The sequence below is a fragment of the Pinus tabuliformis genome, chromosome 5_2 (assembly GCF_031772625.1).
Source record: "Pinus tabuliformis cultivar Carrire ecotype Pingquan chromosome 5_2, CPIR1, whole genome shotgun sequence".
NCBI classification, from domain to species: Eukaryota; Viridiplantae; Streptophyta; class Pinopsida; order Pinales; family Pinaceae; genus Pinus; species Pinus tabuliformis.
The window spans coordinates 876,745,535-876,761,809 of NC_142306.1; positions in this window are offsets into that span (position 1 = coordinate 876,745,535).

The window sequence follows — 16,275 nt, forward strand, 5'->3', positions numbered from 1 at the left end:
CTAGTGAATGTGTGCGCTCAAATGTTAGGTCAACTATACCACCAATGTCGTAGTCAACCAACATATATGGTAAACGATAGGTAGTCCCGCCTGGATCCCAATGCCAATTTGGGCTTTTGGTATCCCTAATGTCGGGAAGCTCTTGTTAAGTTTCACCACAATCTACTACCATCTCCATAAGTTTAGCCCACTCTACTAGGTACCAACTCATAATCTCTCACTATCCAACCACAAGAGAGGCATCGAATGAAAAAACTCCCATACATAGAAAACCCCTCCATCTTGTGAATGTTACACCTTATGCAGATCATGTCGCCTCATTTCACCATCCTGGTCAACACATAAAATTTGTCGAGGTGACTCTTCCTCTCCCTCTCTAACGTGTAGAGGCAACCTACTAGTGCTACAAGCCCAATCTATATATGTCTAAAGAGGGTTGATTTACTTATCCATTGTGTACCCTAGTTGTACCATTAGGGAATCCAACTATTCACAAACGCAAGTCAGTTTTATCACTCACTCAGCACAAACCGTTCTCATGCCCTCCGTCTTTTCGTTCTGCTACAGAATGGCATCTCGTACTGTTGTGGATTTCTTTTTCAATGCTAGAAGTTCAACCTAGAACTGATGAAATTGTTGTGGGCGACTATCATCTATAAACTCGGTCATAGCTCTAGACCCCTCTATGTATCCAGGCACCTCATCAATGGTGGATATGTCTCCTAGTACCTCATCGGCGATAGATACCTCTGTGCTGCATAACATCTCATCAACCTGATTGAAGCAGTCATCATCTAGAAACTTTGTGACAACTTTGGGTGCCTCGTCAACGGATGTCCCTACAATTGTATTCCCATCTTTCTCCACCAAGGTGTCAACCGAAGCTATCAAAGAAATCTCCAACAAGGGTGACTCTTGTGTCACTATGGGTATATATATGTGATCCTCCTGTGCACCATCAACTTCATGATCCACCTCCTTCTCAGGCTCCTAATATCTAAAGCAAAATCTCCACCAGCAGAAGCACCTCCTGGTCTCACCCTCTAACCTCCCTTCTGTATATGATATGCTCCTCAAACAAGAGAGCCTTCTTGATCTTGGAGTCAAACATCTCATACTCATAAATCCTATCCACAAAGGACCTTATCAAATATGCAAAGGTGTATGGCTTCATCTCCTTCTCTGGTTCATCTAGAAAATGAGGCATGGTAGGGTCCCTAATCCATGCTCCTCAAACAAGAGAGCCTTCTTGATCTTGGAGTCAAACATCTCATACTCATAAATCCTATCCACAAAGGACCTTATCAAATAGGCAAAGGTGTATGGCTTCCTCTCCTTCTCTGGTTCATCTAGAAAATGAGGCATGGTAGGTCGGTTAGGCTCGCTATGAGTATTGTTCTGTTGGAATGCGTGTGCATGTGTGTTTCTTATTTGTTGGTTATGTATCAACATTCCCATCATTTGTTGCATCCTGTCGAGGACTTGTTAGTTTTTCCTCACCAACTTCTTCATGACCCCTTGTGTAATCTTTCCCTTTTGCGTCATTGGAGTGTCCATAAGTTGAGCAATCATTGTGCATGCATGCCTAAAATCTCCATGATCTTGCTAATTTCCCTACAGTTGGCCAAGATCATTCTATGATACCACTATAATTTTCCCAATTGAAAAAATAACAATATACCCAAGTGATAAACTAAGTGAGATATCCAGTTGAAATGCACTGCCCAAAAATTTATACTATTGTTGTTAATGCTAAAGGCAAATTGCAATATCACCAGTCAAAACGGATCCAAAAATTCTGAAAATTTAGGGGAATGCTTCTCACACCCCAACTAACAAAACCCAAAAAAATCTTACAGACCCAAGTGGTAGAATGGATTACCCAAATAATTGTGCCCTTCTCTAGAAATGTTGTTGTTGTTGGCTAGCTTCAACCCTCTTTTTTGGCCCTCAAAAGTGTTCAAAAAAATTTGCCAAATTAATTAGAGCCTCTCATCATAAAACCCGGAAATATTTTGGGCTAATTCCAATTAACTCGAAAATACCCAAATTTGGACGAAATTACCAACAAATGGGTTGTATGTCCCACTAACAATATCTTTTGCAAACTAGCTCCAATTTCCTCCACCAAATAATTGAGAAATCTCTGAATTTCAGCTAATTCCCAGCATGAAGTTGTTTAATAATTGCTCAACAAAACAGCTCAGAAAAACCCCAGCGCAGGCCTTGAGGACAAAGAATTCAGCCCACACAAATGCAACAGTCTCAGAATATGAAAATCCACAAGGAAATTTGTCCTCCTCTAAGTAAAATTCCTACAAATTCTCGAGGCAAATTTCCCTGGTAATTTCCTCCTCCAAGCAATTATATTTATGTTACTGTGTACTCCTAAAAAAATTCGTCCAACATGTTACAGATATGCAATGGCTCAAAAAATTTAGGAAATTAAATATCCAATCAGCTCCAAATTTCTCTCCTAGGGTGTCACTCTAGGTTCACCAAAAGAGAGTTGGGATTTTCCGCTTGGAAATCCCCGTGTTAAACATCACTGATTGACTTGGCTCAGCAGCTCAAGAAAACCCTCCAAATCAAAAATGAAATGCCAAAATAGGATGATCAAAATCAGGCTGTAGCCTTACTTTTATGGTTTCTTTCCCTTCCTAATACCATGGTTTGATTTCTCTCATACCATGCTCTAATACCATGGTTTGATTCTTCCCTTGGTTCGATTTCCCTTTGGTAACCTCCACAACTCAACTTCACTTTAATTTTCTTCTTTTCCTAAGTCCCAAACTTTTCCTTTTCTACAAAAAGTAATTTAACACCTCCACAACTTATTTGATCCTAAGTTTTATTTATCTAATAGTATATTAATTGCCAAAATTATCAAAATTGAGGATTTTCTTAACAAAATTTTTAATTGGGGACATGACAGTCTTCCCCGCCAAAAATTGTTTGTCCTCAAGAAATGCTCGAACAAGCGTTCTCTTTGATAGTTGATCACCATTAACACCACCAATAATACTAAGGTCCCAAACATACCACTAATTCATTCTCAATATTTGCACTGGCTTGTCATGAAGGAATCCCTCGATACCAAGATCCCAAGCCATCTTGATTAATGTGAAGCACCCCTTGCTCCACTTATTGTCCAGCCAGGTATAAGTAAAATAAGCCCTTTTCATACTATCAAAAGGTAGAGCATCATGATAATGTATAACTCTGTCCAACTCCTCATGAAGTTTCCATGTCGAGTAGTCCACCTCATGCACTCCAATAGTAAACTCCTAAAGATACAACCCAATTCTCGTGGGGATGAATTCTGTCCTCCGTGAGCTTCACCTAATATCCTCCTACTAACCAACTTTCCATGTTGATGAAGTCCCCCGTGCCATCGGAAAGTCACCAAAGCCTAATGGAAGATCTAAATTATCTTCTCTAATTGTAGCTAGATCATCCATAAAGGTCATTAAGATGCCAATTATTGTGATGCTCAAGTCCCATGCTAGTCTCAGAAGGGTGCCACCATGTTGTCGCTCTGTCACTATGACTCTAATAGGTTTCCCATTACGCACACATTGTATCTTCCTCCATTGAAACCTGGTGGCGAAATACTGACAAAGGTCAAGTTCATCCTACCCATGTGTCTCTATAATGTCAATATCTACCCAACCTTTGCTAATCTTGATCCTGAGCTGCAACCGAAAAATCCTACCTCGCCATACAATGGAGGCCTCAGTGATCCCCCATGCGTCAAATCCAAGGTGAGCTAAATCACCATTTTTTATGGTCCTTCTCCTCACGAAATGGAGTGTCCTTTCAGCCAAATGAATCTCTAGATCCCATAACCCCTTTTTTTGTGGCATAGTTCTTATGACTAGAAAAATCCACCTTCCCCACATCTCTTCTCCCTGCATCCAATCGATATATAATCTCCACACATCATGAATCAATCTAGTGCATGCAAAAATTCCCCATGCCTACCATACTGCATCATCATATCTATTATAATGTCTCCTAAAAGTGCACCCTGATACTGCCTAGAGATAAAACATCCACCTGTAAGTAATGCCAACCACCTCTTGTATATTCTCTTGTGACACCTTATAGTGCCTTGCGAAAAATGCATCATGAATCCCCTTAAGTGAGAACTCATGGGTGGAACATACACTACCTCTGCAATAAACCACACACTCCTCAAACTTGTACCTATCATCTTGTGCCCTGACCCAATGACATTGGTGATAAGTCTCTCCCCTAGTGTGTTGAGTCCCATCCAAATATCTTAGGTGCCAAAAGTGTGAAGGCATATCAGCTAAATCATCTGTGCCTACAAGCGATGTAGAAGAGGGACATGTGTGCCATGGATACCATCAAATGTCACTCATTTGCGTCCTCATCGATCTTGGGTGAACTACACCCAAAGGTATGCCTGGTGTCTCAGTCCCCCTATATACCACCAAGTATCCTTATACTCCTTGGCATGCCATTATACACTACGGCCTAGCCCTATACACCATTGGATACCCCCTACTATTTTTGTACCATCTTGTATCATCTTGTGTCCTTCTTGTATCATTGTACCTGATACTCCCCGTGCATAATCAATGTGATATGAGTGGCTCCCCCTACTCCATGATCTAAATCTATGCATCGCGACACACAGTTATGCACCACCGTGCTCACCTGCAAACCAATGCTCAATGTTTTGTGTTCCTACATGACACTAGATGCCATGATCTAAAGCTAAGACAGTACATGACATCCTTCATCCTACCAGTATCTCCACCTCCATTGTCACATCACCATGCCCTCTAATACATGGGCCTCGCCTCCAAATCCTCCCTGAGAGACATGAGATGTGAATCCCTTGATGTACCAATGGTGATTCCATCATTGCATTGCTCCTCTGTGACCATTGTGCCCCACATAACTAGGGAGAACTGTCAACTCCATACAAGGCACTGTTTGGTAGCCTGTTAATGACACTTATGACAAACTCCTACCAGAGTATGTTGATCATCCTGTGATCCCTTGTACAACCACCATACTAGGAAAACCCAAGGGGTCTTTCCATAAACTAACTAGCCACTGATGTTGACTGAAACTCCCCTAGTGAATGTGTGCGCTCAACTGTTAGGTCAACTAGACCACCAATATCGTAGTCAACCAACATTTATGGTAAACAATAGGCATTCCCACCTAGATCCCAATGCCAGTTTGGGATTCTGATGTCCCTAATGTCTGGAAAATCTTGTTGAGCTTCATCACGGTTTGCCACCACCTCCATATTCCTAGCCCACTCCACCTGATACCTACTTAGAATTTCTCACCATCCAAAGAGAGTCATCGAATGCACATACTCACATATACAAAACAAGCCCTCCATCCTGAAAATATTTCACTCTATGCAGATCATTTCACCTCATCTCACCATCCTTGTCAACAAATAAAAAAATTCAAGGTGACTCTTCCTCTCCCTCTCCAACGTGCAGAGGCAACCTACTAGTGTTATAAGCCCCATCTATGTATGTTTGAAGAGGGTTGTTATGATGATCCAATGTGTGCACTAGATATACCATTAGGGAAATAAATCGTTCCCTAACACGAGTCAATTTGGTCATTGACTCGGCACAAACTGCTCTCATTCCCTCAAACTTTTTGTTTTGCTATAGAATAGCCTCTCATATTGTCATGGCCTTATTTTTTAATGCTAGAAGTTCGGCTTGGAACTAATGAAACTGCTATGGGTGGTTATCATCTATAAACTTGGTCACAACTCTAGACCCCTATGTGTCTCTAGGCACCTCATCAATGGTGGATATGTCTCTTGGTACCTCATCGACGGTGGATACCTCCATATCTCCTGGCACCTCATCAACCTGATTAAGGCGGTTATCATCTGGAAGCTCTATCACAAATTTGGGTGCCTCTTCAAAGGATGGCCCTACAATTGTATGCTCAATTGTCTCCACGAAGGTGCCAACCAAAGCTATCAAATGAATCTCCAACAAGGGTGACTTTTTTGTCACTTTAGGTATATTTACGTGCTCTTCTTGCGCACCATCATCTTCATGTTCCACCTCCTTATCAGGCTCCTGATATCGAAAGCCAAGTCTCCACCAGCAGAAGTGCCTCTTGGTCTCACCCTATAACTTCCCTCCTCTATATGATGATCTCATCCTTGATCCATGCTCCTCAAATTAGAGAGACCTCCTGATATTGGAGTCCAACATCTCATACTCATCAATCCTATCTATGAAGGACCTCATCAAATCTGCAAAGTTTTTTGGTTTCCTCTCCTTCTTTGCTTCATCCAAAAAATGAGGCATGGTAAGTCCGCTAGGCTGGAAATGGGTATTGTTCTACTGGAATGTGTGTGCATGTCTGTGCCTTCTCTGCTGGCTATTTATCAAAATTCTCATCATTTTTTGCATCCCCTTTAGGATTTTTTGGTTTTTCCTCACCAACTCTTCCATGATACCCTGTGTACTCTTTCCCTTTTGCATCATTGGAGTGTCCATAAAATCACCAATAGCTATGAATGCATGTCTAAAACCTCCATGATATTTCTAGTTTCCCAATAGCTAGCCAATATCATGCTTTGATACCATTGTAAGGTTCCTAATTGGAAAATTAACAATAATTACAAAATTATGAACTAGCAACAACAATTAAAAATACACCAAGCAAACACAATTCAGTACACCAGGGAAATAAGGCAATAGTGGTGAGCCATTTTTTAAATTTTCAAGTTGGTGCTGAGTACAATGGAGTGAAATGATAGAACTTGGGCTTGCTTCTACAAGAATGAAATACCCAAGTGGGAAACTAATTTAGATCTCCATCTAAAACATCCCAATCTACCAAAACTCACTACCCAGAAATTTCTGCTAGTGTTACTGTTGCTAGAGGCAAACTGCAATATCACCCATCAAAACTACTCCAAAAATTCTAAAAAATTAGGGGAATGATCCTCACACCCCAGTTAATAAAACCCCAAAAAATCTCACAGACCCAAGTAGTAGAATGGCTTCCCCAAATAACTATGCCATGCTTTCGAAATATTGTTGCTACTAGCTGGATTCAACCCTATGTTTTGGCCCTCAAAAGTGCTTAGAAAATTCTGCCAAATTAATTGGAGCCTCTCCTCATAAAACCCACAAAAACCCAGAAATATTTTGGGCTAATTCCAACTGAACCGGAAATACCCAAATTTGGACGAAATTCCTAGCAAATGGGTTTTGTGTCCCACTAAGAATATCTACTGCAAATTAGCTCCAATTTCCTCCACCAAATAACTAAGAAATCTCTGAGAAAATAGCTCTGAAATGGTAGAAAGGAATTTCAACTAATTCCCGACACCAAGATGCTTGACAACTGCTCAACAAAACAACCCAGAAAAACCCCAGCACATACCCTAGGTAAGAAGAATTTGGCCCACACAAATGCAACAGTCTTAGTATCTGAAACTCCACAAGGAAATTTGTCCTCCTCCAAGAAAAATTCCCGAAAATTCTTGAGGCAAATTTCCCCAGAAATTTCCTCCTCCAAGCAATTCTATTTCTGTTATTGTGTCCTCCTGAAAAAAATTTGTCCCACCTGTTGCAGAGATGAAATGGCTCACAAAATTTAGGAAAAGAAATATCCAATCAACTCCAAATTTCTCTCCTAGGGTGACACTCTAGGTTCACTAAAAGAGAGTTGGGATTTTCTGCTTGGAAATCCCTGTGCTAAACAACACTAGTTGACTTGGCTCAGCAGCTCAAGCAAACCCTCCAAATCAGAAATGAAATGCCAAAATAGAATGATCAAAATGAGGCTCTAGCCTTCCTTTTATGGTTTCTTTCCCTTCCTCATACCATGGTTCGATTTCTCTCATACCATGCTTTGATACCATGGTTTGATTCTTCCCTTGGTTCGATTTCCCTTTGGTAACCTCCACAACTTATCTTCACTTTAATTTTCTTCTTTTCCTAAGTCCAAACCTTTGCCTTTTCTCCAAAAAATTATTTAACACCTCCACAACTTATTTATCCTAAGTTTATTTATCTAATATTATTTTAATCGCCAAAATTACCAAAAATGATAATTTCCTTGAAACGTTTTAACTGGGGACATGATTGTTTACATAGGTCACAAGGTTCAATGGCTATCCAAGCTTGAAACTTGACTAGTGTTAACAAAACTAAGGAAGTGCTAGGGAGAATGGTTATTTGAATGATGGCCCAAAAAGATGGAACAACCCCCTCAAAATCATGGAAAACACAACTTATATATGGATGAATTATGGATGAATTTGTTTTTCCAAATGTCACTCAAGTAAAACACCCCCATCACGTGGGAACTCACATAGACCATCCTTCCATTCATTTTTGGAATTAAGATAAAACACTAAGGTATGACTTAGGCTTATACCTTCCCTTTTCTAAATTTGGGTTACGTCCATAAGGTCACTTTTGGAACATAATAATATTACATGGCTTAGGAACCATGTCACGGTTCCACCCCCTCCTCTGTCCTCTTGTGGAGTCAGATATGCCCATACTCCTTTTATATGGTGGTCTGTAACCATGGTGTATTTTTATAATATGGGTGTGATTAAGTGTTTACATATCTAGTTTTGCTATCCTTTTAGCCTTTTAGCACATAAGTTGTCCAAAATTAATCACACATGCACTCTAGCCTCAAAACATATAAACATAGGTGAAAAGGACCCTATATATATATATATATATATATATATATATATATATATATATATATATACATGGGCACTTAGGTCCAACACAACCTAACTCACGAAACTAATTTGTAAAAATATATGCAAGGTATAATCTTGGGGTTGTTACATGTATGCACAAAATAAACTTAATGTACTAGTTTTCATACCCACATGGAAAAGAAAGAGTGAGTAGGTTAGGCTAAGGAGTCTCTACAAAGTGTAGAAAAAATAAATGAAAAGAAAAATCAAATATTTATGTTTTGAAAACTTGTGTGGGTGAGACACAGAGGTCCCATACAAAAGTGAATGGTTGTTTCTTCGATAGCAATGCAAGTCTGCTAGTGGAAAGTGTTTTTCAACTTGTGGATAGACATAAGAAAAGACTGAGTTTAAGAAGTAGGTGGGGCTGGTTTTGGCATTTTCATAACAAAAATGGTTCCCAAAAAGGACCCTACATTCAATCAAGGGATGAATTATGTGGATTCAATCGAATGGAGCCACCATTCTATTGGGAGAAATTTTTTTCCAAAGTAAGATTAAATGGCAAGCAGATTAAAGAATACATTTGTTACTAATTGCAAGGAAAAATGCCTCTCTGAGGCACAAAAAAGAAGTGGCTAACAGTGAGCTCATTTTCGTCCTCAATAGGGTCCTTGTTGATCCTTTATGGGATCTCTCTCTCTAAAAAAAAAAGTGTAAATGTGTTTCTCAAAGTGTTGGCTTTCAAGATTTTCAATTTTCCAACATGACTACTCATAAACTTTAACTATCTCCTTGAATGTGTACCCATGGCATCCTTATGGAGATTCAATGCTATGAGTTTGTGCTTCAGATAATTGTTAATATTGGCCACAAAATATTGAGTTTATGTGTATTAACTCATGCTTTATCATGATTTTTGATCTCCAAAGTTATTTCTAATTGATGATACTTTGAACTTCCATTCAAACTTGTCGGAAATATTATTGTCATTGATGTCAAAGATAGGGGGACTGTTGGGTGTGGAGCCTAAATATCTTACTAATTGTTCAGAGGTTTTTTGTTTCATCTGCATTGCATCCATGTTCCTAACGGGGTGGCAACGTCGCTCATTTAATCATCGTCGGGGGCGTCCAAGGGGGGGCAACGACAATTTTTATGAGCTGCCCCCCGGCAAGGATTCAAGGGAAACGCCCCTCAAGCTAAAAATAGATGAAAATTTTTCTTGTAAAACATTATGATTCTGTATTCAATCTAGGCCATTCATTAGGAAGATGATCTGACAGTAGAAGTTATTTTATGTTAATTTAGGGTGTTTTCCCTAAAAGTCAACCCTCGATTTATATGAGGGAATTCTATTGCGGTTATGTATTATTATTCTGTGTGAGAAAGAGAGAAGAGATTATGTGAGAGCAAAGAGGAAATTACAACAAATTTGTTGTAGATTGTATCTCTTCATTTTGTTGAGTAATAAAGAACGAAGGACTAGTTGTTTCTCCATGGACGTAGCCCAAATTGGGTGAACCACATATATTTGTGTCTTTCTTGTTTTATGCGTTTTTGTATTTGTGCTTCCGCAATATTTTGTGTATTTCATTGCTTCGTAAATTATTTTCTAACAACTAGTATCAGAGCCGAAGGTTTATTTAGTTGATAAACTCGCAGGAGAGAAGGGTTTTTGGTTCGAGTGGGAATAATGGCGAAATATGGTAGGTTTAGGGTCAAGAAATTTAACGATAAAAACTACTAGTTGTGGAAGATGTAGATGGAAAATTATCTATATCAAAAAGATTTGTACCTACCATTGAGCATAAAATCAATGAAGTCGATGTGTATGATGGACGTAAAATGGGAGATTCTCGACAGAAAAGCATTAGGAACAATACGGTTGCATATGGCAGCATCGGTGGCGTTCAAAATTTAAAAGGAAATGACAACATAAGGTTTAATGATGGCATTGGCCAAAATATATGAAAAACTATCAGCCTCAAATAAGGTATTTCTTATGAAGTGTCTATTTAATATGAAGATGTCATAAGGTGGATATGTTGCTGATCATTTAAACGAATTTAACACAGTTACTGGTCAATTAAGTTTTGTAAGGGTAACTTTTGATGATGAAGTTAGGGATCTGTTATTTTTTTTTCTCATTTCTAAAAAGTTGGAATGGCCTGGTTATCGTTATTAGTAAATTTGTCTCTGGATCTAGTAATTTAAAGTTTAATGATGTTGTTAGTTTCATCCTTGGTGAGGAAATGCAACGGAAAAGCTCTGGTGAGACATCAGGTAATGCTTTGACAACAGAGACTAGGGGAAGAAAAATGGAAAGAGGAAGGATCCCAAGAAATCACAGTAAGTCAAGAAAAGGCAGATCCAAATCCATATCAGGAATAGTGTGTTGTAAATATGGGAAGAAAGGAAACCTGAAGAAATATTGTAAATCTCAGAAGGTAAAAGAAGGAGATGGACAACAAGAGAACAATCACGAAGCGAATGTGACAAGTGATGTTTTTCAAGATGCTTTGATTCTTTCATTAGAGAATATTATTGATGCTTGGGTGGTATATTCAGGGGCCTCATTCCATGCCACACCTAATAGGAAACATTTCCATGACTATGTTCAAGGATATTTTGGACAGGTTCGTCTGGGTGATGATAAACCCTGCAACACTGTTGGAATGGGTAAAGTTTTTATAAAGCAACAAAATGGAAACCAATGGCTATTGAAGGAGCTAAGGCATGTTCTATATCTAAAGAAAAGTCTAATTTCAATGGGGCAATTGGGAGGTGAAGGTTGTGTAACTATTTTTACAGACAAAACCTGGAAGGTCACTAAAGGAGCCCTGGTAATAGAAAAAGGATAAAAGGTTGGTACATTGTATTTATGCAATAACATTTCTAATTTTGTTAATTCTTTAACCTCCGTAGGAGCATATATGACACTATGGCATCATAGGCTTGGTCACATGATTGAAAAGGGGATGCAGATTCTTCACTCAAGAAATTTATTGCCAAGTTTGAAGCATGTTGATTGTGATTTATGTGAAAATTATGTTTATGGAAAACAGAAGAAAATCAGATTTATCAGAGTTGGGAAGGAAAAGAAGAGAAAAAAATCAGATCTTGTGCATACAGATGTATGAGGACCTACTTAGGTATCCTATTTTTTTGGCTCTCGCTATTATGTTACTTTTATTGATGATGTAACTAGGAAAACCTAGATTTATTTTATTCAAAATACATATAATGTATTTGATACTTTCAAGAAATGGAAAGCTTTGGTTGAGAATAAGACAGGAAAGAAGTTGAAGTGTCTCAAATCAGAAAATGGAGGTGAATATTGCAACAAAGAGTTTGATAACTAGTGTTCAGAGCATGGAATTCACAGAGAGAAGATAGTTCCAGGAACACCATAGGAAAATAGTGTGTCAGAAAGGATGAATAGAACAATCATGGAGCGTGCAAGGTTCATGAGATTGCATGTAGGATTGCCCTTCCAATTTTTGGCATATGTTGTAGATTTGTTTTTTATCTAATAAATAGAGGGTCTTCAATTTCCTCGGATGGTGGTATTCCAAAGGATGAATGGACATGTAAAAAGGTAAATTACTCATTTTTAAAGACTTTCGGTTGTGAAGCCTTTTTCCACATCAATAAAGAAAATAGAAAAAAACATGAGGCAAAATCAAAGAAATGTAGCTTTATTGGATATGGTGTAAATGATTTTGGTTATCGCTTATATGATTATGAAAATCGCAAAATCGTTAGGAGCGGATATGTTATATTCAATGAGAAGGTCTTGTATAAGAATCAAATGCAGGGAAATAAATAGGAAAAAGAAAACAAAAAATGTGTGGTGCTTGATGAGGTCACAGAAAAAGTAAAGGTGCCTGAAAATCATAATGATCAGTGGCCACAACAACAACAACAACAACCACAACAGCAACATGCACCTCAAACACCTGAAAGTGGTGTTAGAAGATTTACCAGGATAAGTAGACCTCTTGATCGATATTCTCCTTCATTATATTATGTATTGTTGAATGATTCTGGTGAACCAAAAATATATGAAGAAGAAATGCAGGTAAAAACCAAGAAAAAATGGGAGCAATCCATGGAAGAAGAGATGGTCTCCTTGATGCATAACCATACTTGGGACTTAGTCAAGTTTCCTGCAAGTAAAAACAACATTGCAAAATAAATGGGTTTACAGGTTGAAGGAAGAAGATGGATGTAAAAAGAGGTATAAGGCTTGACTTATGGTGAAGGGGTTTGCACAAAAGAAAGGTATAGACTTTGATGAAATTTGTTCTCCTGTTATTCAAATGACTTTAATCGGAACCATTTTAAGTCTAGTGGCAGAAGAATGTTTGCATCTTGAGAAGTTAGATGTAAAGACAGTCTTTCTCCATGGGGATTTGGAGGAAGAAATATATATGCAGCAACCAAAAGGGTATTAGGTCAAAGGGAAGGAAAAGTTAGTGTGCAAATTAAAGAAGAGCTTGTATGGCTTAAAACAGGCTCCAAGGCAGTGCTATCTAAAATTTGATAGGTTTATGTCTGAACAAGGTTATACTAGATGTCACTATGACTATTGTGTTTATCTTAAAAATAAAAATGATGACAGCTATATTATATTGTTATTATATGTAGATGACATGCTTGTTGCAAGGTCTAACATGAAGGAAATAAATGTGCTCAAAGGAAAATCGGAAAATTCACTTGCAATGAAGTATTTGGGTGTTGCAAAACAAATCCTTGATATGAGAATAACTAGAGACAGGAAAAATCACAAATTAACATTGTCACAGAGTGAGTACATAGAAAAGGTGTTTGAAAGATTTAATATGTAGAATGAAAAACCAATTAGTACACTTTTGGCTAGTCATTTCAAACTAAGTAAGGAGATGTGTCCCAAGACTCAGGAAGAGATGGATTATATCTGTAAAGTTCCATATGCATCATCAATTGGAAGCTTATGTATGTAATGGTATGCACAAGGCCTGATATTGCACATGCAATGGGAGTTGTAATAAGTTATATGAAAAATCCATGGAAAGAGCATTGGATGGAAATAAAGTGGATTCTCAGGTGTTTGAGAGGTACCACAAATCAATCATTATGCTTTGGTGGTTCAAACATTGCTCTACAAGGATATGTTGATGCAAATATGGCAGGTGATAGAGATAACAAGAGGAGCACCATAGGGTATGTGTTTATTGTAGGTGGAACAACTATTAGTTGTGTTTCAAAATTGCAAAACATTTTACACTTTCAACAACAGAAGCAGAGTATGTTGTTGCTACAGAGGCTAGTAAAGAAATGATTTGGTTACAAAGTCTTATGGATGAATTGGGCAAGAAGCAGGAGATGGAAAGGTTATACAATGACAGCCAGAGTGCCATTCATCTTACAAAGAACTCAACATTTCATTCCAATACTAAACATATACAAATCAAGTACCATTTCATACGGTCAACGTTGGAAAATGGACAGTTGAATCTGGAAAAGATACACACTAGCCAAAATCATGTAGATATGTCAACAAAAGTTGTAACCGGGGAGAAACTGAGATTCTTCGCAGTTCAATTGGTCTTCAAGTATGATAGTGAAGATGAGAAACAGTTAGGTCCAAGTGGAGTCATTTTCCAGTAAGTGAAGCAATGATGGAGTTTATATATACAGTCTCCAAGTAGGAGATTGTTGGGTGTGGAGCCTAATTATCTTCTTGATTGTTCAAAGGTTTTTTGTTTTAGCCATGTTCTATCCTTGTTCTTAACAGGGAGGCAACACCACATGTTTAATCGTCATCAGGGGGGTCTAGGTGGGGGGCGACGACGACTTTTATTTGCCCCCCCCCCCCCCTAGCGGGGGTTCGGGGACAACGTCCCCAAAGCTAAAAATAGATGAAAAAAATTCTTGTAAAACATTGTTATTTCGTAGTCAATCTGGGTCATTCATTAGGCAAATAATCTAACGGTAGAAATTATGTTAATTTACGGATTTTTTCCCTATAAGGAAACCCTCAATTTATATGAGGGAATTGTGTTGCAGTTGTGAATTATTATTCTAAGTGAGAAAGAGAGAGGAGATTGTGTGAGATTCAAAAGGAAATTACAACAGATTTGATGTAGGTTGTATCTCTTCATTTTGTTGGATAATAAAAAAGGAAATATTGGTTGTTTCTTCATGGACGTAGCCCAAATTGGGTGAACCACGTATGTTTATGTCTCTATTGTTTTATGTGTTTTTGTATTTGTGTTTCCGTAATATTTTGTATTTCATTAATTCGTTAATTATTTTCTAACATGGACACTACTTATGTCCAAGGTGAATATTGGAAAACGAAGATTGCTAGAAATATTGTTTTTGGACTTTAAATGCCCCATTTCAATACCCTAAATTTGAAGGCATTTTTACTCTAGTTACCTAGCTCAAATGGGAGAATAGAATATATGGCTTGAAAGCTTATTATGAGACTTTGGGCTAATGGTATATGGCACCCCCTCTAATTCCATAAGAATGAGGAGATATGAAATATTTCATCACGATGAAAGAATAAGTAGGCCGACCCAACTAGTTTTATAATTCAGCCCCATAAGTGAACGTACAAATGTTATAAGTAAAGTGCGTATGAGTTCCTTTGGGCACCATTTAAGCAAGAATAAATTTGAGGTTGCAAGAGGATCTTAGGAATAATTTTTGTGGTGATTCTTGGAGTATAAATGTGGAAGAAAAAATGTGATTTATGGGTTGAATGAGTCAACTTAGAATTTTCTCTATAACATTTCTTCTGGAATGTTTCAAAGAACTAAATGGAGACACTAGAGAGAACATCTTCATATACCTTTGGTTAAAATTTTAGACCTCTTTTTGCTATAATGTCAAAGATAGGCTCTGAGGAAGTTAGGCCTCCTAAATGCTCCTAAAATATTCTTCAAACAAGTCAGCTTGGTACCTTCACTATAACTTTTCTTATGGAATGTTTCAGACCATGAAACCTAGAGGTGCTAGAGAGAAAATTATCATGTAACTATGATTAAAATTTCATATCTTCATTTTCTATAATTATAGAGATATGCTCTGAGGAATTTAATCCTCCTAAATTCTCAAAAAATTATCTTCAAACAGGTCTCAATGCGCTATAATTTCAGAGATATGGTCTGAGGAAGTTAGGCTTATTGAATGCTCATAAAAATTTCTTCAAATAGGTCAGCTTGGTATTTTTGCTATAGCTTTATTTCTATGATACTTTAGACTATGAATTTTGGAAGAGATAGAGGGGATTTCAAGGTACCTATGGTAGAAATTTTAGTTGTTGTTTCGCTATAATTTCATAGATATGATTTAAGGAAGTTAGTGTTTCTGAATGCTCTTGAAAGATGCTTCAAATAGGTCAAAATGACATTTCTTCTATAACTTTCTTTCTAAGATGTTTCATACTATGAAATTTGGATGAGACAAACAAGATATCTATAGGTACCTATGATAGAAATTCCAGAACTAGATTTGCAAAATTGGAAACATGGTATGTTGTGCAAGTTTAGTCTTGGGAAGAAGCCAAAAGAAAA